Raw genomic sequence first — 22,373 nt, 5'->3', positions numbered from 1 at the left:
AGTAGAGAGGTGGTTTGGTGTAAGAAAACCAAGATTTTATTAAAACAGAAAATAAAACAGTCTTATGAGAAGTCACTAGTATAAAATACAGGCAAATACGAAAATTATACTTATACAGGGAATGGGGAACACACGGCACAGCGAGGGAAAAACAACTACATTAACTATCCCCTTATCCTTATCCCACCCCCTATACCTAACTAGATTAAGCTATGAGGAGCCAGAATTCATGCTCACCAATCCAAAACAAAGCCTGCTGTTTTAGCAATCGTGAGTTTTGAGGTCTGGTCTCCTGTCCTTTGGGGTACTCCATCACCATGTGGTCTCAGGGCGCGGTGCTGGAGCTGCTGATGCGACACACCTTTCTTCTCAGCTACCGTCATCGTCTCGTCGCGATGGGTTCTCTTCTTCTTCTCCCTCGGGCGGTCGTCGGCGGTAACGTTGTGTCTATAGGACGGTTGGCAGTCTTTACTGCTTAGATTTTACTACCCAAGCGTCAAATGCCAGTATATTAATTGTGGCGTGGACACCTGCGTTTATTCGCAGTGTTCAACAAGATTCTTCCCCCCAAGCGCCAGCTTATAACTAGGCGCTTGGCCTTTATCGACACGTTTTTCGCTGCCCTGCTCTGCTCTTATCAAGTTGTTACCTTCTTCTTCGTCTCTACTCGTTTCGCCTCGTTTGCTCTGCCCTTTCTCGTGGCCCGGGTGTCCTGGGTGACTTTGGACTCGGGTCTCGTTCCCCTCCCCTGCGATTGGTATGGATGTCCTTGACTGCTGAAAACTTACTGCGGGGAGCGAGGAGAGAAACCGCCACGAGGCCAGGGCACGAGTACGGGTGGCGGCAGCCCAAGGCCCGACAAGAGGCCAGAGTCGAGAGCAGAGCAAGAGTCAAAAGCCAAGAGAGCGATTGCTACTGGGGGCCTATAGTTATACTCCTTTTGATGACCCTTATCTGCACGCCAAATTAGGTCAGTTCATTGTTTCAATTTTGGCGGGCTGTTTTAAATGATCATAGCAATCTAAGTTAACTGGATTTAGATGGCCGTTTATCACACCTAATGGCCTGATGTCCGGGCTGTATTGTCATTAATGCATTCTAATTGGCCTGTCCAGCCTTGATGGCTTCCATAAGCTGTTTCCGATTATTTATGCGGACAAACCAATGGCCTCATGTATAGGCCTAACTAGGTTTGATCTGTCTACGATCTGATGTAATGCATATTCAGTGTAGCTGTCTGGCTTTCAAAACACAAATTCCTTTTCACAGAAAATGCATTTTAAGTTTCGATTTCCCAAAGCTGCTTGTGCTGCTACAGAGTCCAAGCTTTTAAAAAAATCTTGCAGGCTTTTGGTCACGAGGTGCGGACGCCATCTTTTGGGTACCCTTTTTAAAATGTCCATGCAGGGTCCCTTTTATTTAATAACCTTGAGGGAATGTGGGAATTTTGCGAATCTTACACCACTGAGCTTGTAAGTGGTGAAGCTGACATCCATATGCACTGTGACCTCCTGGGAAAACCCTCTCCCCACATTGACTGAGTGCGTATAACTTCTAGTCCTCAACTGACATATCTATCAGCAGCATGGGAACCATTTATACCCTGTCATCCTGGTCCGACGATTCAGAGGAAGAGCATCCGTGGCAGCAGCAGCACCAGCCACAACAGCAGCACCAACAACAGGAGCGCCAGCCTTCTCCTCAGCCACCTGATGCTGCACAGGGCAGAGGGCATCAGCGCAGGGCTGCACCTCGCCGCAGGAGATACCCCCAACACAGAGTTTACAGGCCGAGGATGAGCTTCCTCAATATGACTGAGCAGCAGTGCCAAAGGAGGCTGATACTTTCACAAGAGATAGTCGCTGACATCTGCGCAATGCTGCAGCAACACCTGGAGCCCAGAGGAGCGGGTGGACCCCCTCAAAATTTGTTTCAGATGCCTCGACAGATCAGGTGGAGCGCTACAGTACTCACCAACCAGGGTCTCTAGAATCATCGTGGTCTGCTGTGCACTGCACAACATTGCACAGCAGCGTGGCTTTCCGCTGCCTGAGGAACAAGTGGCTCAGCGCATAGCCTCCTCAGAGGAGGAGCAGGAGGAGGAAGACCTTGCGGAGACGGATGCACCAGTTCCAGCAGCACGCAAGCACATTGCTGCCCGTGATGCAAGGGATGCACTAATCTATGCCAGATTTGCTTAAGTTGACGAAGCAAACACGTGTGGCTGCCACCTTCTGAACACACCATACACAATGTACCATAAACTGTGGGTTCCTATCATTCTCACCACCACCATTGCAGATGAAAGGCGCCCTGGCACTTCACTGTGACACTTCCATTTCTGGGCACACATAGGCCAACTCTTTGAATGTTTGCCATCGCATTTCTTTATTGCAATTGAAATGGCGATGATTATATTAAATATGTATTACATCAAAACACCCAAGTGACTACCCTTGTGACTATAGGTGTTTCATCTTTCTCTTATGCGTGCTTCTACATGGTACTTCCCCTGTGGCTTCAGCAGGTGTGGAGGCACCTTGCTCACTTTCATGCTGCTCCTGCTTCGACACCTTTGGCAGGCGTTCTCTGGGTTTGTGAGCCTGGGAGGGCTCGGCAACAGTCTGCTCCTCCTGCGGCTGTGCAGGGGCTGAGACGGCCATCTCAGTTGGGTGAGGACTCTGGTGGGGCTCTGACCGAGGGATCCACAGTGATGGGAGTGTGAGCGCTTGGAGAGAAGCCCACACTTCATGGTTGCCTGCCACCAACATCCCTCTCATGGGTCAGCCGCACTTCAGTGCTAGCAAGCAGCTGGACAGCACCTTGCTGCACATCAGGGGAGCCATGAGGACCCATACCTGCACTGGCAGTCCTCCTCAAAAGGACGTCCATGAAGCTCTGGTCTCTCTGCTCAATAGCTGCCCATCGCTCCTCCAGAGATGTCATTCTATTCTGAACATTCACCATGTTTTCCTGACTCCAGCGACTTACTGCCTCCATGGCCGTAGCCATCCTTTCCACGGAGGTTGCCATCCTATCCATAGTGGTGTGTTCATGCGCCATTGCCTCCACAAAGGCAGTGCTCATGTTAGCGATGGACTCCTCCATCCTCTCCACACTCGCAGTTACCCTGGATGCAAAACCTGCCAGAGACTCCTGCACTTGTTCCTGGAGTTCCAACACCGCTCTCTTTCTGGATGATCCCAGAGGCACAGGGTCCACATGCAGCTGAGCAGAGCTGGGAGTGCCCTGCGGCCTCCGACGAGGACTCTCAACTGCTGTCCCTGTCTCCACCACCTGCTGATGCTCACTTGTGAGCTGTGATGCACCAGGTGACAACACTACTCTATCTAGCGAAGGACCAACCGAGGTGTGCGTCTCTGCGCTGGTGCTGGGTGCGCTTAATTCTGCTGACACTGCACCCTCAGAGGTTGAAGCTTCCTCTGAGGAGACTTCCGGCTCTTCCTCATGGACAGTGGGGAGGGGGGCTCGCGATGGTCCTGTGGGGGAGTAAAGGCATGAGTTAGACATGTGATATTAATGTAGCATGCACGTCAAATTGTGCAGATGATCATAACTCAATCTGTATCAGCATCAGATGCCATATCATTCACTCATGCAATGCAACTGAGAGGGCTGCAAATCTATTCTGTCACCAGCTTGCTCTACTACGCCCATCTGACCGTCCCCCACTTCCAGATCCTCAGCACCTCCTATGATCTCCAGAGCAGCCTCCTCAGCAGTGGTCAGCTGAGCAATGGAAGGTGGCCCTCCTCCTGTCCTGGCCATCTCCCTCTTATTGTGGGCTCTCCTTTCCTGCAATGAGGGACACAAGTGGAGTTTGAGTGAGAATGTTGGAGTGAGTGTAGAGAATCCATAGCCATAGATGCTTAGAGGGAGACAAAGATAGAGTGAGATGCCAATACCAAGGGCCCTCCCTGTGCGTTGTTAGTTGTTGTCATTGCATAACAGTGATAGCGAGTGTGAAGGGTGCATAGTAGAATAGTGAAGTGATTCTATAGATAGAGAGAGAGGGATGGTTAAGGGTACAAGGGATGTAAGGGTAAAGTGGGATGTGGAGGAGTAGGTTGACAATGCAGAGTGCTGCTAATGAGAGGAGATGGGGAGCAGATTGAAGGTAAGTGTGATGTTATACTCACTTTTGCTGAGCATACCAGGTCATTAAACCTTTTTTCTGCACTGGACCCAGGAGCGAGCACACAAAGATCTGAAGCTCACGTCCTCAGCAATTTGTAGCCAGGCTGCTTTGCTTTGCTGAGGAGGCTTCCTCCGTCCGGATGATGGGAAGAGTACCTCCTGGTGCCCTCTCACTCCCTCCACAAGAGCATGAAGGGAGTCATCATCAAAGCGGGGAGAGGCCTTAGCTCTTGCAGCAGTCATGGGTATAATTTCAAAAGGAGAAACAGCAGGAAAGGATGAAATTGATACAATTAGCTGTGTGGCAATATGATGTTGTGGCAATAACGGAAACGTGGCTTAAAACCGGTGAGGACTGGGCACTTAATATTCAAGAGTATAAGGTGTTCAGAAAAGATAGCGAAGGAAAAAAGGGCGGTGGGGTGGCAGTACTGCTTAAGGAAGACATTGTAGTGTTGGAAAGAGAGGATGTTCTTGAGGGGACAAGGACAGAATCCATTTGGTTAGAGTTGAGGAGAAAAAAGGGTATGATTACACTATTGGGGGTATTCTATAGGCCTCCAAATAGTGAGAGGGAGATAGAGGAGCAAATCTGCAGGGAAATTGCAGAGATATGCAAGAGCTATAGAGTGGTGATATTGGGGGACTTTAATTACCCAAATATCGATTGGGATAATGCTAGGGTAAAGGGAAAGGAGGGGGAGGAATTTCTGAAATGTGTTCAGGAGAATTTCGTTGATCAATGGGCCAGAAATTGGTGAACGGGGCTTGCAGCCCCGTTTCTGCACTTACCCCGCGCTACTGCCGATCAGCTCCAGGGACGCCTGGAATTGGTGTTTCCAGAAGAAGAATCCCGGGCAGCGTATGACATCACGCCGCCCAGGAGTGCAGCCAGCACGAAGCCAGGAGCGTGCAGTGCAAGTGAGACACGCCCCTTGAGGTCTCAGTTTCACTGGACACGCCCCCAATGTTTCTGTCAAGCTGCTAAGCATTTTTACATGCAAAGCAGCAGTTTAAATAGGTTTTTGGAAGTTTTTTGAAGATTTTGGTAACTTTTATAAACTTTTTAAAATGTTTACATTATTTTGAGTAATCTGAAGTAGTTTTAAAGAGAATTAAAGCAATTTAAAGGCCTAGAAATTGAGTGCCCTTAGAGGGCCTAGCGCTGCATTTGGCGCCGGCGCCGAAATTGCCTGGGGCCCTTACGCCGCGGTAGACCGGTAGCGCTGCGCCGGCACCGATGACGTCATCGGTGTGCGCAGCGTCCCGGTTGCCATGCCGACGGGCCCCAGCGCCGAAATTCAGTTGCGGCCGTCTCGCCCGTGACAGCCGCAACTAAGACTCTGGCAACAGAGTCTTACGAGTCTTTGCGTCGGCGCATTAAAGGCCCCGCGGCGGCCGGCCGCTTTCCCCGCCGGCCGCCTGGCCGCAGCTCCCTCCCCGGACTTCCCCCCCCCCCCCCCCCCCGGAACAGAAGCAAGCCCGGCACTTGTCCGAGGTGCCGGGCTCATTTTTTAAAAGATTTTCGCGGGCCGCGATCGGGTGCAGGCAGCTCCTCCTTAAGGGAAGGAGGAGGCCTGCACTTCCCGAGCCTGCCGCACCGCATCGGGTGCCGCAGCGCCGGAATTGCGGCGCGAAACGGCAGTTAGCGCCGATTTACCGCCGCAAAGACCCTTCAGTAGCGCCGGCAGCCGTTTGGGCGCGGCCCTGCTGAATTTTTGGCGCGCGCAGGGGGACTTAGCGCCGGCACTAACTTCCGGCGCTAAAGCCCTGGCTAAGCCAAAACTCAATTTCTAGGCCAAAGACTTTTAAAAGCCCTAAAATAATTTTTTCAATTCCATTTATTTATTTAGCAATGTCGTCGTCATACGTGTCTTCACACTGTTCCCTTTGGGGAACTGTATGAAGTGGTGGAAGGATTTATGGCCATGATTAACGCTCATTCCGTGACCGTAACCATCTTTGAACCAGCCATTAGGGCGGTTAGTCCTGAAATTCGCCGCTTTCATTAATGCTTTCAGTGAGGTCAAGTCATTACAACTTACACATGAAAAAAGCATGGGTACAGTTGCTCCAGAGGCTGCGGAGGAAGATATTTATTATCGTGGAGCTTCTGAAAGTATGTATGTCTGTATATATTCCTTTGCGTGTTATGTATATATTCCTTTACTTATGTGTATGAATGTATTATTTAATTATGACTTTCAGAGAAAGTAACTTATTGGAAAATCATAATTAAAAACATACATTCATACACATTAGTAAAGGAATATAAAACATACATACATATACGTAAAGGAATATATGTGGACATACATACATAACTCATTCTCACATTCCATTCACACAGCCACAATTGCTCCTTCTACCTACCGTTCTGAAAACCCTTTTTAAAAAAAAAAAAAAATGTTAACTTTAAAACTTACTTAAAATTTCTTAAAATAACTTCCCTCCCTTTCCCAAACAAAAATATTGCATTTCAGAAGCTCCACGATAAAATGTTTCTTCCTCCGCAGCCAATGAACCACTTTACACTTGCTTTTTTCAAGTGTAACTTCTGAGGACTTACCCTCACGGATTTCATGAATGAAATCTACGAAGTTCACTGCGCAAGCGCTGCCTGTGCAGTCGCACGCGCTCGAGGTCTGGAAATGCCGGCGTTCCCCGCATGCGCTGTTCATGCTGAACGCCGGCATTTCCAACGGCCAGATGCGTGAGTACCCCGAGCGCACTCACGCCTTTGGCCGCGAATTTCTGGCCCAATATGTTCTTGGCCCAACTAGGATGGAGGCATTGCTGGATCTGGTGCTGGGGAATGAGGTGGGCCAGGTCGACCAAGTGTCTGTGGGAAAACACTTGGGTACGAGTGACCATCGTATCATAAGACTTAGATTAGCAATGGAGAGGAGCAAGGAACAATCTAGAGTGGAACTTCTAAACTGGAATAGGGCTAACTTCAATGGGATGCGAAAGGATCTAGCCAGGATAAAATGGACCCAAAGACTGACAGGAAAAACCGTAATGGAACAATGGGTGAACTTCAAGGAGGAGATGTTCTAACTACAGGCTAGGTACATTCCAACAAGAGGGAAGGGTAAGGGAACCAAAGCAAGGGCTCCTTGGATGAGGAGGGAGATAGAGAAGATGATGCAACAAAAAAAGAGGGTGTATGATGTATGTCAGGTGAATTCTTCAAGGGAGAACCAGACCAAATACAATAAGTTGAGAGGGGATGTGAAGATGAAAATCAGATTGGCAAAGAGAGAATATGAGAGTAGAATGGTGGTTAACATAAAAGGGAGCCCAAAAATCTTCTAACGGCATGTAAACAGTAAGCGGGTAGTAAGAGGCAGGTTGTGGCCTATTAGAGACAAAGAAGGTAATATATAGCTTAGATGCGCAGGGCAAGGCTAGAATACTCAATGGGGTCGATTTTCCTGGAGCTGTCAGGCGGTGTTTCAGGCGTGTGGGGGGGGTGAAAATCCCGAATTCGGGGGTCCCGACACCATCCCGCCCAAAACCCCAGTCCACGCAAGTTTCAGAGGCGGCGGGTACCCGCCCCGCACTGGGACCCACCGACACCAGGCGGGAAGGGATTAATGCCAATTAACTGCCTGATAACAGGTAGTTAACAGGCATTTTTTAGCCTAATCCCTATTTTGAGGGGTGTCGTGTGGGATTCCCGACGGCTCCAAACCACGCCAGGTTAGAGCAGGCGGGCCGTCGGGTTGAAGGAGTTGGAGGGGTCGCGATGTCAGCGCTCAGGTGAGTGATGGGTGCATGAGTGCAAAGGTAAGTGTGTTTGGTGTGTCTAAAGTGTGTAATGAACTTTTACTTACCTGTACTTACCTTAACAGCCTTTCTTCCTGTAGGCGTCGGGAGCACATCACTCAGCCGGCACTTAAAGCTGAATGGCTGCGATCTGTGAAAAGTGACAGCCTTCAGCTTTGAGCGCTGCTGAGAGTTCTAACTGAGTCTGTGCAGAAGGACTCATGTTAGAACTCAGACTGTCAGTGTTTCGCAGCTTCAAACAGCTGTGAAACACTGATATTTCATCTGTCAAGAACTCTTGACAGATGAAATTTCAGTCTGTGATGTCACCTGTTGCCAGGTGGCCCTTAATTGGTCTGCTGAGCCCACTGTGCGGGCTCAACAAGGTCAATCAAGGGAAAATCGCACGGATTGGCCGGATGTCGATGTAGGCGGGTCTAAAACCCGAAAGTTGTAGTCCCGCCTTCTTCCCGACAGCTTCGGGAAAATCGACCCCAATGAGTACATTGTATCGGTGTTTACTAAGGAGGTGGATGCTGACAAAATATCGGTAGAAGTGGAAAAGGTAGAAGCAATGGAAAGGGTGAAAATTGATAGACAGGATGTACTAGAAAGGCTGGGTATGCTTAGAGTGGACAATTCGTCTGGTCCAGATGGCTTGCATCCCAGGCTGCTAAGGGAATTGGGGGAGGAGATAGCGGAAGGGCTTGGCATAATTTTCCAATCGTCCCTAGATGCGGGGGAGGTGCCTGAGGATTGGAAAGTGGCAAATGTAACACCATTGTTCAGGAAAGGGTGTAAGGACAATTCCAGTAACTACAGGCCGGTCAGTTTAACATCAGTGGTGGGTAAAGTTTTAGAAACAATAATCAAGGAAAAAATTTACGGGCATTTGGAGAGATTTAAGCTAGTTAAGGAAAGCCAACACGGGTTTGTGAAAGGAAGATCGTGTTTGACTAATCTAATTGAATTTTTTGATGAAGTAACAGGGAGGATTGATGAAGGGAATGCAATTGATGTTGTCTACATGGATTTTCAGAAGGCATTTGACAAAGTACTAAATAGAAGGCTGGTTAACAAAATTGAGGCTCATGGAATAGGTGGGTCGGTGACAGCTTGGATAAGGAATTGGCTTAAGGACAGAAATCAGCGAATTGTGGTAAATGGCTGTTTTTCAGACTGGAGGATGGTAGACAGTGGTGTTCCTCAAGGGTCAGTGCTGGGGCCACTGCTTTTTTTGATACATATATAGAAACATAGAAGATAGGAGCAGGAGTAGGCCATTCGGCCCCTCGAGCCTGCTCCGCCATTCAATGCGATCATGGCTGATCATCCAAATTCAGTACCCAGTCCCTGCTTTCTCCCCATATCCCTTCATCCCTTTAGCCTTAAGAAATATATCCAACTCCTTCTTGAATATATTTAATGAATTGGCCTCTACTGCCTTCTGTGGTAGAGAATTCCATAGGTTCACCACTCTCTGGGTGAAGAAATTCCTCCTCATTTCTGTCCTAAATGGCTTACCCCTTATCCTTAGACTGTGACCCCTGGTTCTGGACTCCCCGACCATTGGGAACATCCTTCCTGCATCTAGTCTGTCCAGTCTTGTCAGAATTTTATAAGTTTCAATGAGATCCCCTCTCATTCTTCTAAACTCCAGCGAGTATAAGCTCAATCGACCCAATCTCTCCTCATACGTCATTCCTGCCATCCCAGGTATTAGCCTGGTGAATCTTCGCTGAACTCCTTCCATGGCAAGAACATCCTTCCTCAGATAAGGTGACCAAAACTGCACACAATACTCAAGATGTGGTCTCACCAAGGCCCTGTACAACTGCAGCAAGACATCCTTGTTCCTGTACTCAAACCCTGTTGCTACGAAGGCCAACAAACCATTTGCCTTCTTAACCGCCTGCTGCACCTGCATGCTTACCTTCAGCGACTGGTGCACAAGGACACCCAGGTCTCATTGCACTTGCCCTTCTCCCAATCTATTGCCATTCAGATAATAATCTGCCTTCCTGTTTTTGACACCAAAGTGGATAACTTCGCATTTATCCACGTTATATTGCTTCTGCCCAATCACCCAACCTGTCCAAATCATCCTGGAGTTTCTCAGCATCCTCCTCACAGCACACATGCCCACCCAGCTTTGTGTCATCTGCAAACTTGGAGATATTACATCTAGTTCCCTTGTCTAGATCATCATTAATATATATTGTGAATAGCTGGGGTCCAAGGACCGACCAATCCCTCCGGTACCCCACTAGTCACTGCCTGCCACTTGGAAAGAGACCCGTTTATTCCAACTCTTTGCTTTCTGTCTGCCAACCAGTTCTCTATCCAAGTCAATACCTTGCCCCCAATCCCATGTGCCTTAACTTTACACGCTAATCTCTTATGCGGGACCTTATCGAAAGGCTTTTGAAAGTCCAAATACACCACATCCACTGGTTCTCCCTTATCTATTTTACCAGTTACATCCTCAAAAAATTCCAGTAGACTAGTCAAGCACGATTTACCTTTTGTAAATCCATGTTGACTTTGTCCGATCCTGTCAGTGTTTTCCAAGTGCTCTGCTATTACATCTTTTATAATGGACTCTTAGCATTTGCCCCACTACCGATGTCAGGCTTACCGGTCTGTAATTCCTCATTTTCTCTCTACCACCTTTTTTGAATAGTGGGGTAACATTAGCTACCCTCCAATCCATGGGTACTGTTCCAGATTCCATCGAATGTTGGAAGATGATCAGCAATGTATCTACTATTTCTAGGGCCACTTCCTCAAGTACATTAGGATGTAGATTATCAGGCCCTGGGGATTTATCGGCCTTCAATCCTGTCAATTTCCCTAACACCATTTCCCTACAAATACTGATTTCTTTCAGTTCCTCCCTTTCATCAGACCCTATGTTCCCCGACATCTCTGGGAGGTTATTTGTGTCCTCCTTTGTGAAGACAGAACCAAAATATGTATGTAATTGGTGTAATTGGTGGGATTAATTTGATTTAATTTAATTTGAATTAATTAAAGGGTAAGTCATGACAGGAGTGCTCGGCCCCGTGGTATGCTCCTCCTGCATGTGGGAACTCAGGGACACTTCCTGTGTCCCTGACAACCATGTGTGCAGGAAGTGGGTCCAGCTGCAGCTACTGGCAGACCACATTGCGGCGCTGGAGCTGCAATTGGATACATACTGGACCATTCGCGATGCTGAGGACGTCATGGATATCACATTTAAGCAGTTGGTCGCACTGCAGGACAAGGTTGCACAGGCAGAAAGGGAAGGGGTGACCAACAGACAGAGTAGTAGGCGCAGGCAGGTAGTGCAGGAGTCCCCTGTGGACATCCCCCTCTCAAACCGATATACCACTTTGGATACTGATGGGGGGGATGGCTTACCAGGGGAAGGCAGCAGCAGCCAACTTCCTGGCACCAGTGGTGGTTCTGCTGCACCGGACGTGAGGAAAAAGAGGAGTAGAGCTATAGTAATAGGGGATTCTATTGTAAGGGGAATAGATAGGCATTTCTGCGGCCACAAACGAGACTCCAGGATGGTGTGTTGCCTCCCTAGTGCAAGGGTCAAGGATGTCTCAGAGCGGCTGCAGAACATTTTGGAAGGGGAGCGTGAACAGACAGTTGTCGTGGTGCATGTAGGTACCAACGATATAGGTAAAAACTGGGATGAGGTCCTAAAAGCTGAATACAGGGAGTTAGGAGGTAAATTAAAAAATAGGACCTCAAAGGTAGTAATCTCAGGATTGCTACCAGTGCCACGTGCTAGTCAGAGTAGAAATAGAAGGATATTTCAGATGAATACGTGGCTGGAGGAATGGTGCAAGGGGGAGGGATTCAAATACCTGGGACATTGGAACCGGTTCTGGGGGAGGTGGGACCAGTACAAAATGGACGGTTTGCACCTGGGCAGAGCCGGGACCGATGTCCTAGGGGGAGTGTTTGCTAGTGCTCTGGGGGAGGGTTTAAACTAAAATGGCAGGGGGTTGGGAACCTGAGCAGGGAGACAGAGGAAAGGGAAACAAGGATAAAAGCAAAAGATAGGAAGGAGAAAAACAAAAGTGGCAGTCAGAGAAATCAACGGTTTAAATCAAACATGGCCACAGTAAATAATAATTCTAATAGGTCTAAGAGCGTTACAAAAACAAGCCTGAACGCTTTGTGTCTTAATGCGAGGAGCATTCGTAATAAGGTGGATGAATTAGCTGCGCAAATAGAGGTAAACGAATATGATTTGATTGGGATTACGGAAACATGGCTCCAGGGTGGCCAAGGCTGGGAACTCAACATCCAGGGGTATTCAATATTCAGGAAAGATAGGCAAAAAGGAAAGAGAGGTGGGGTAGCATTGCTGGTTAAAGAGGGCATTAACACAATTGTAAGGAAGGATATTAGCTCTGATGATGTGGAATCTGTATGGGTAGAACTGAGAAATACCAAGGGGCAGAAAACGTTAGTGGGAGTGGTATATAGACCTCCAAACAGTAATGCGGAGGTTGGGGATGGCATTAAAAGGGAAATTAGAGAAGCGTGCAATAAGGGCACAGCAGTCATCATGGGTGACTTTAATCTACATATAGATTGGGCTAACCAAATTAGTAACAATACTGTGGAGGAGAAATTCCTGGAGTGTTTACTGGATGGTTTCCTGGACCAATATGTCGAGGAACCAACCAGAGATCAGGCCATCTTAGACTGGGTATTATGTAATGAGAAAGGATTAATTAGCAATCTTGTTGTACGAGGCCCCTTGGGTCGGAGCGATCATAATATGATAGAATTCTTCATTAAGATGGAGAGTGAAGTAGTTGACTCAGAGTCTAGGGTCCTGAATTTAAATAAAGGAAACTATGATGGTATGAGGCACGAGTTGGGTAGGATTGATTGGGGAATGTCACTCGAAGGGTTGACGGTGGATAGGCAATGGCAAACATTCAAAGACCGCATGGAAGAACTACAGAATTTGTTCATCCCAGTTTGGCCTAAAAATAAAACAAAAAAGGTGACTCAACCGTGGCTAACAAGGGAAATTAGGGATAGCATAAGATCCAAGGAGAGGACATATAAATTGGCCAGAAAAAGCAGTAAACCTGAGGATTGGGAGCAGTTTAGGATTCAACAAAGGAGGACAAAGGGATTAATTAAGAAGGGGAAAATAGAATATGAGAGTAAGTTTTCAGGGAACATAAAAACTGACTGTAAAAGCTTTTATAGATATGTGAAGAGAAAAAGATTGGTGAAGTCAAGCGTAGGTCCCTTGCAGTCAGAATCAGGGGAATTTATAATGGGGAACAAAGAAATGGCAGACCAATTAAATATATAAATGACCTGGATATTGGAATACAGAGTAGAATTTCTAAATTTGCCGATGACACCAAACCTGGGAGTGTGGCAAACAGTGATGATGATATCAATCGACTGTAACAGGACATAGAAAGGCTAGCAGAATAGGCAGAGAAGTGGCAGATGGAATTTAATACAGAGAAGTGTGAGGTGATGCATTTTGGCAGAAGGAACAGGGAGAGGCAATATACACATAATGGCACAGTTTTAAAGAGTGTGCAGGGGCAGAGGGACCTGGGAGTTAATGTGCATAGGTCCCTGAAGGTGGCAGGACATATTGAGAAAGTGGTCAACAAAGCATATGGGATCTTGAGCTTCATAAATCGATGTATTGAGTGCAAATGTAGAGAGGTTATGCTGAATCTTTATAAAGCGCTGGTTAGGCCACAACGTGTGTATTGCATCCAGTTCTGGTCACCACACTTTAGGAATGATGTGAAGGCACTTGAGAGGGTGCAGAGGAGATTTACCAGAATGGTTCCGGGGATGAGGGATCTTAGCTACAAGGACAGGTTGGAGAAGCTGGATTTGTTTTCATTAGAGCAAAGGAGCTTGAGGGGTGATTTGATAGAGGTGTACAGGATTATGACGGATTTGGATAGGCTAGACAGGGAAAGGCTGTTCCCACTTGTTGATGGCACAAGGACTAGGGGACACAGATTTAAGGTTTTGGGCAAGAGATATAGGGGGATGTGAGGAAAAACTTTTTTACACAGCGAGTGGTGATGACCTGGGATTCGCTGCCGATGGACGTGGTGGAAGCAGACACTCAGGGCAGGATTTTCATTGGGCCGTGGAGTCGGGATTGGAGGCGTGTGGGGGGATTAATCCAGAAATCAGGGGTCCCGACCCCATCCCACACCCAAACCTGCCTCCATGCCAGTTTCAAAGGAGGCGGGTACCCACCCCGCACTGGGACCCGCCTACCCGAGGCGGGAAGGGATTAGTGCCAATTAACTGCCTGTTAACAGGTAGTTAACAGGCAGTTTTTAGCCTAATCCCTAGTTTTAAGGTTGAAGTGTGGGATTCCCGACGGCTCCAAACCACGGCAAGTTAGAGGAGGCGGTCCGTCGGGTTGAAGGACTTGGAGGGGTCAAGATGTCGGTGTTCAGGTGAGTGATGTGTGCATGAGTGCAAAGGTAAGTGTGTTTGGTGTATCTAAAGTGATTAAAGAAGTTTAAATGACCTTTTCTTACCTTTTCAGCCTTCCTTCCTTTAGGTCCCGGGAGTCCCTCATCTCACCGGCACAGAAAGCAGAATGGCTGCGAACTGTCAAAAGTGACAGCCTTCAGCTTACTGTGCAGGAGAGATTTCTAACTGAGTCTGTGGAGAAGGACTCAGGTTAGAAGTAAGACTGTCAGTGTTTGACAGCTTCAAACAGCTGTGAAATGCTGATATTTCATCTGTCAAAACCTCTTGACAGACGAAATTTCAGTCTATGATGTCACCTGTTGCCGGGTGGCCCTTAATTGGCCTGCTGAGCCGCTGGGCGGGCTCAACAAGGTCAATCAAGTTATAATCGCGTGGATTCGCCGCATCTTGATGGAGGCGGGACTATAACCCCAAAAGATGTAGTCCCGTCTCGAACCCGATTCCTGAATGAAAATCCTGTCCTCAGTGTTTTCAAGGGGAGACTGGATAGGCACTTGAGGGAAATAAACTTGTAGGGCTACGGGGATAGAGCGGGGGAATGGGACTGACTGGATTGCTCTGCAGAGAGCCCGCACGGACTCGATGGGCCGAATGGCCTCCTTCTGTGCCTCTATGACTCAATGCTGCATGGGCCCCTTAAATACAGCTGGCTGACAGACGTCAGCAGAGGCGAGCAGCAGACCCGAACCCACTAATTGGGCCTGGTAGCACGCACAGAGACATTAATTAGGCCACTTAAGGAAAAATCACAGTTTCTGGGCAGCTGAAAGTGGAGGTGGGACCAGAACCCGCCGAACATCAAACCCGCACCCAACCCGCCTCCATTGATAAAATTGCAGCCATTCTCTCTTCCCTCCTTTTTATCTTAAGCTGCTCCTCTATTTCTCCTTCATTTTTAAAATCTTTGCTTTGACCCCTTCTCATTCTGTACATTTGTTGAGATAATTTGCCAATCAGAAGTAGCTGCTAAGATACTCTAAGAAAATTGGCTATCGCAGTTTTTCTGAGAATCTTGGCAGCCATTTTAGAAAGGCGCTACCGAAGAATATTTTGTAGTAAAAGCCGTTCCTGATGTATATAGATGGTCTCATGGAATCTAGGAATACCTGCACAAAATAGAGACAATCTACATTAGATTCTCTGGCTTGCTACTTTTTAGATACCTATCAGGAGCTCTTGAGCACAATGTTGTTATTTCTCTGACTTGTAACACAGATATCTGAAAGTTGAATGTACTTTCCTCTAAATGATGACGATGCTACCTGTAAAGGCATTACCATCTGATCCAACTAATCTCAGGTGTTCTTTTGCAGTTGTAATGTGAAGCAAGTTCCTTACAGCGCTGCCTGTCTTGTGCATGAACTGGCCATTTAACTTACCCAAGAGTGACAAACTTAAATACCATTGGCCCAGATTTTCCTGGGAACTTAATGGCGCATCTACATTGCCGGGACCCTTGAAGAGACAAAAGAAAGAGGAAATTATGGAGTAGATGATTTATGCCATCACTTATGGCGCTCCGCATTTTCCTGTGACTTTTGTGGCACTTCGCTGTAGCCATGCATCAGTAACAGTTGGAAGCTAATTTTCATAGCTCCGAGCATCGATATACGGAGGAACTTATAAACGGTGAGATCGGCGCATGAGTTGACAATCTCACTGTTGCAGGAAAAATGGGTCATTGCCATAGTTTGTACAACTAGTTTTAGAGGTTTAATGATCAATAATAGTGGTTATGTTTTGACTGAGATTATAACTTATACACTGGCTTGAACTGACAAATACACAATGCATTAAGTCACCATGATTTAGAACCTCCTACGCATCTTCCTCCATTCTGTAAAAAAATCTCTGTTCATCACGTTTCTCTGAGAAACTACAAAGAAATCTTTACTTTGCATGTTGATAATAAGATCACAAGATTGGTTTGAATGAAGTAGGCTCTTCAGTGCATTTTGTTTCATCCTTCCAGAATACTAAATCTTCCACTTCCCCACTTCACCATCTAGCAGTTTTTTTTAATGAGTCCAATGTCCTGGTCTCAACTATCATTTCTGGCATCCCGTTCCATCTGATGATTACATCTGGTGAAGACAAAACCTCATGGTGTCTGTGCTAAACTTTCCCTTCATAACCTTGAACTCCTCTGATTAACTAAGTTCAGGCAAGTTCAGGATTGTTGTCAGGAGACACTTCTTCTCGCAAAGAATGATGAACGACTGGTTTATCTTGATACCCGCTCAGCTGAGCACTGCAGGGCCCCTCGAGTGGTCCAGGCAGTGGAAGCGTTGCTTAAGGACGCCGATGGTGTGCTCTATAATGTTGCTTGTGGTAGCATGGCTCTCATTGTAGGCCTGCTGTGCATGTGTGCGTGGGTTTCGGATTGGAGTCATGAACCATGTCATGAGTGGATAACCCTATCGATCTGAGTCTTGAATATACACAACGACTGAGCATCTACAGCTCTCTGGCGTAGAGAATTCAAAAGATTCGCAACTCTGAGTGAAGAAATTTCTCCTCACAAATTTTGGTTCATGAAAATGGTTGATTTCACATGAGGCACACGCAAGGCAATGTAGTCAATGGCGCCCTGCACAATGGAGAAGCCTGTAATCCTGTAATCATTCTCGCTCTGCCTGCTTGTCTGTGGCAAGAAGAATTGAGATAAAACTGTTGCTCTGTGTAGAGAGTCTCAGTGATGTCCCTTATACAGTGGTGCAGTTGGTAGGATATGGCATTTGAAGATGAACTCATTGATCTTGACAACTCGTGTCAGATTGTTAAACTTCTTCCTGCTCTGCATCCATGTGCTTCGAGCAACTCTCCTGGTATTAACCCCTGCGACTACCTCTTCCCACTACTTCCTGAGCATCTGTCTGGAGGGCATCCTTGCCCCCCTGCAGATACAGGATGTCTCTCCTTCTTTCCACTTCTTTCACGAAGACCTCCAGAAAACCTTGGTGCTCGCTCTCTCACATGTTCAGCCATTGCTCAAAGTATCACAGCTCAGATTCAGTTTTCAAAAAACTCCTATCACTTCCTGCAGCCACAATGCACCTCCCCTTTAAGAGGTGCAGGCTCCCTTTAAGTAGCGCTAGCCACTCACGATATCTGGCCCCCTGCTGATGTAGTGCTGATGTGTGCATCCAATGAACAGCGCGGGTAGCGCTGGCTGCACGCAGCAATCCTGTAAAGCAGCAGGCACCACCAATTCACCATGCTGCCTGCAACACAATGAACGGGTGCAGGTTAATCGTTTTTGGGGATTAGCCAATTTAACCCCTAATGCGTGACAAGTCACCAGCATCCAAGATCTCTTTTAATTTCTCTGTTGCCAGGTTCTATCTAACCCATGGGCTATTTTTGCTTCCAATATACATTACAATGTATTTTTCCAAAGTGAACTTCATTTGCTGCTGATCACTTCAGCTGCTAAGCCTGTCAAACTACCTTTGTAATATATTGACTGTCTCCTCTGTTTCCAAAGTTTCCGACTGTGGTGATGACTTCTGAATTTTTTTTACCGTTTTCACACATCATCTCCCAGTATGTTCCCTTCTTAAAATATATACTGTTAGCACACATTCAGTGATCAGGAAGTATTGACCAGGTTTTGTGTGTGATATGTACTTAACACTATTAAAAAATAGTAACTGCTTTTGCTGCAGCCATCTTGCACTCCTTTCAGTCAGCCAGTTTGCATGCAAGTAACATTTATTGATGTCTTGGAGGCATTTAAAAGGGGAGAGAGGAATATCAAATCCGATTGTGAATTTGGACTGAATGAACAGACTTTAATTATTTCTATAAACCTATCCCCTGATTAATATGTTCTCCCTTCACATTTTTTGTCAATTTGCACAGTGCAAAATGGTTTTACTAGATGGGTGTAAGGAACCAATTGAAACAGATTTGCCACACATTGGGAAGTCAAACTTTGAATGGTCTAAGTGATTTGGACTTTTTGTTTTTCCTTTTTGGTACATTAGTTGTAATTACAACCCCCCCCCCCTCACAACATTCTGGTGTCAGCAGATGGAGCAATTTCTGTGGCCAAAAGGCAGAGAGATGGGCAGAGGGGAGCTGTTCTTGGGTCTCAGCCTGTGGCATTGCTGAGCTGGCATCTGAGGTTCATGGTGAGAGCTCCCGTTCTGATTTTTTTATTTCCTGTCCAGGCCACCCACTTTCTACTCAGCAGCTTTTTGCAGCACTATGGTTGAGATCAGCAACTCAGTTTAGCCCTCACTCACTCCCCACTAACATTTTTATTACGTGTTAAAGAAATGAATCTCATGGGTATTTCAAAAAGAAAAATGCAGGAGCCAAACAATATTAAGTATTCTGATAAAATTAAGATAAGGATAGTACTGAAAGTAAAAAAATAAATCACAGTTTATTTATACTTTGAATACAAAAAATTATTTGTTTTATACGCATAATATAATACTATTGAATCCTGAGGGATGACAATTAAAAAAAATTAAAATAAATCAGAACATTGTTATAGAGAATGATGGCAGTGAGTCAGTCACATTATCAGCAGGATCCAAATGACAGCATAAACTGTGCATGAAGTAGGTTATGACCAGTATTATAACCAAAGATTAGATTTCAGCCTCAAAATCGGACCCTTTGAAATTCTTACTTAGGCAAAGCCTGAGGTGAAACAGACTCTGATACACCAGTGTCTATTAAAGGCCTTGAATTTCGTGGGAGCTGCTCCCGCTCCACCACCATAACTTTGCCGGAGGTGCAGCGGAAAATCTTCATGCTACAGTTGGCAGTTCCTCTTAATGCACAGAGCAATAGCAGGCATGATGCCATGCTCCCAGTGGGGCGCTGCATCCTCAGAGATAGTGTAGTGGACAGGCAGGTCATGATTTTATCACCACTCCATGCAAGTGTAGCTCCTCATCGGGAGCTCAGAATTCAACCTAATAGCTGATTAGGATTGATTATAATTAATAATGTTAAATTTTTAAGGTGATGAATATTGGCACAAAACATAGAAAATGTAATTACACAGTGAAGGGTATGTCATTGAAAAAAGTGAAGAAGGAAGAAGATTTGGGTGTGTTAGTTGGGCGTAATTTGAAAGTGTTCTCATGTTGTGTGGTAGCAATTGCCAAAACAAATAAAATGTTAAGATTTGTAAATAGATCCATTAAATAAGTAATGATCAGACTCTGTAAATTATCATTAAGAGCAGGAATACAGCATTATGTTTAATTTTAGTCATCTCACTTACAAAAAAAAAGAGATATAGAAAGGGTTCAAATAAAGGCAGTGGTACTAGGCCTTAAGTGAACGAGACTAAGGAAGCTAAGTCTATTTTCATTGGAAAAAGGCAAAAGAAGGAGTGTGATCCATGTTTTGCATTTAATTGTACTGGGAATCAATAGTATGGCTGTGGAGTACATAAAAGTTTTTATACAAAACAAAAAGAAATTGAGACATTCCACACACAATGCCAACAGCAAAGATTCGAAAGGTGAACGATGGTTTGTTTGAACTTTAGTTAAATATGTTGCCTGTTGTTTCACAACTCTTTCTGTGCTCCTCGCCAAACCACGGGTCTAGTTCTTGAAACATCTGTTGTTGGTGCAGTTATCTCCAGCTTCGCTATTGGTGTGTCACCTAATGTACGACATCGAAAGAGAATTATTGAATGCAATTGAAGTAAAAGCCCCAGTGATAGAGTCCAATGTGGGAAAGTGTGAGGTCATCCACTTTGGACCCAAGTAAGATAGATCAGAGTATTTCCTAAATGGCGAGAAGCTAGTACCTGTGGAGGAGCAGGGAGATTTAGGGGTCCAAGTACAGAAATACTAAAAACTAGTGGACAGGTACAAAAATAATTTAAAAGGCTAATGGAATGTTGGCCTTTATCACAAGGGGGCTGGAATACAAAAGGGTGGAAGTCATGTTACAGTTATATAAAGCTCTGGTTAAACCCTATTTAGAGTACTATGTTCAGTTCTGGGCACCACACCTCAGGAACGATAGATTGGCCTTGAAGCAGGTGCAGCGCAGATTCACCAGAATGATACCGGGGCTAAAAGGGTTAAATTATGAGAACAGTTGCACAGACTAGGCTTATATTGAGTATAGAAGATTAAGGGGTGATGTAATTGAGGTGTTTAAGATGATTAAAGGAGTTGATGGGGTAGATAGAGAGAAACTATTTCCTCTGGTACGGGAGTCCAGAACAAGGGAGCATAACATTAAAATTAGAGCTAGGCCATTCAGGGGTGATGTCAGGAAGCATTTCTTCACACATACTGTAGAGCAATCTGGAACTCTCTCCCCCAAAAAGTAGTTAAGGCTAGGTCAATTGAAAATTTCAAAATTGAGATTGACAGATTTTTATTAGGGAAGGGCTGAATGGCTTACTCCTGTTCCTATGTTTATATGAGGTAAACACGTCTTAAAAAGCAGCTCCTTTGCACATCATATGGACGATAATATAAATTGTGTTGGGGCAGTGAGGGGGAAGGAGGAACCTGAAAGCAGGTCATCTTGTCACAAGAACACCAGCACCACAAGTGTATCTAACAACTTAACCCTGATTAGCCATGTTTGAGAATTTAGTCGCCTAATTTAAGTTCTTCATTTGTGCTGCTTTATAGTGTTGGTAACAGGATGATACAGGTACTGCTTTTGGAGAGATATGAAAACACAGCACGAAATTATATTATTCAGTCACACTGCTTCAATAAAGGTTGCCAGTCACATTTCATTTAGCGGTGCTAGTGCATTTGAGCATGCAGTTTGTACACTGATGGGTACACATCCTTCTGGGCGTGTGTGCTTTGACATACTCATATTCTGTCTTAATTAGCCTAAATTCCCATTGCTCCAGCTTTCAGTGTTCCGTTTTATTACAAAACTGATGGAGTAAACAGATAATCATCGCTATTGCTGTTACAGCTGAGATCTTTCTGGCCGATTTAATTGCTCGAGTTAGTTAGCTGTTTTTATTCACTCTGCACATCACTATCCAGGTGGTCTTTCACCCAACATGAAATGCTGAATCGACGCAAGTTCAGCAGGTTCAGTTATGCAGCACAAAATGTACGTCACATCAAAGCAAGATGTACAGTCTAAGTGTAGCGTTAGCTGTTTAGCTATTACACTGAGAACATACTCTTTTGCAGCATTGAAAAAAACAACTTTGGTTCAACTAAGAGTAAATGGATATGGATTTGGCACTAAGGGGAGTGAAAGTGATAACTATGGACTTTATGAGCTAGATAGACTGAATGGACTATTCTTATTCATACATCTTTTAATCTCTTATATAATAATAATAACACTATTAAATATATCCTTTAATGAATTTTGTTTTAAGAAAGATAATGTAGTGGCTCTGTGTGTTGGTGTATTATTATTGTGTACCACAGGGAAATAGAATGTGAGTTTATAGCTGCAATTATACCAAACTCAGCTGTGTTGTTTGATAGGAGGGGGCAGGTAAAGGCTGGCCATTCCCTCACAAGAATGGATTAGAAATTAGAGGGTGAGTGTCCTTGCTCTGTTCACAGTCACTTGTGATAGATATAGAGCAGCACTAGTAAAGCCATGGGAGCACATTGCCTCCCTAGTCTCTCGTCGTGTGGGCAGCAGAACTTACAAAAACAACAACAGCTCGTATTTATATAGCACCTTTAACGTAGTAAAACGTCCCAAGGCGCTGCACAGGAGTGTTATAAAATAAAATTTGATACCAAGCCACAGAGGAGAAATTAGGGTAGATGACCAAAAGCTTGGTCTAAGAGGTAGGTTTTAAGGAGTGTCTTAAAGGAGGAAAGAGAGGTAAAGCGGCGGAGAGGTTTAGGGAGGGAATTTCAGAACCTAGGGCCTTGGCAGCTGAAGGCACGGCCACCGGTGGTGGAGAGATTAAAATCAGGGATGTTCAAGAGGTCAGAATT

General features: G+C 45.6%; 1 protein-coding gene across 2 annotated transcripts in view; it reads left to right on the top strand.

Moving 5' to 3' along the window:
- LOC147115111 (regulating synaptic membrane exocytosis protein 4-like) overlaps positions 1 to 22,373 on the top strand; it is a 536,931-nt gene that overhangs the window by 462,962 nt on the left and 51,596 nt on the right. The window lies entirely within an intron of this gene.

This window comes from Somniosus microcephalus, chromosome 7, assembly GCF_052327205.1.
Source record: "Somniosus microcephalus isolate GS21.2 chromosome 7, FLI_Smic_1.0, whole genome shotgun sequence".
Classification (NCBI taxonomy): domain Eukaryota; kingdom Metazoa; phylum Chordata; class Chondrichthyes; order Squaliformes; family Somniosidae; genus Somniosus; species Somniosus microcephalus.
The sequence above is the reverse complement of the archived record's forward strand: the minus strand, read 5'-3'. Positions and strand labels throughout refer to the sequence as shown.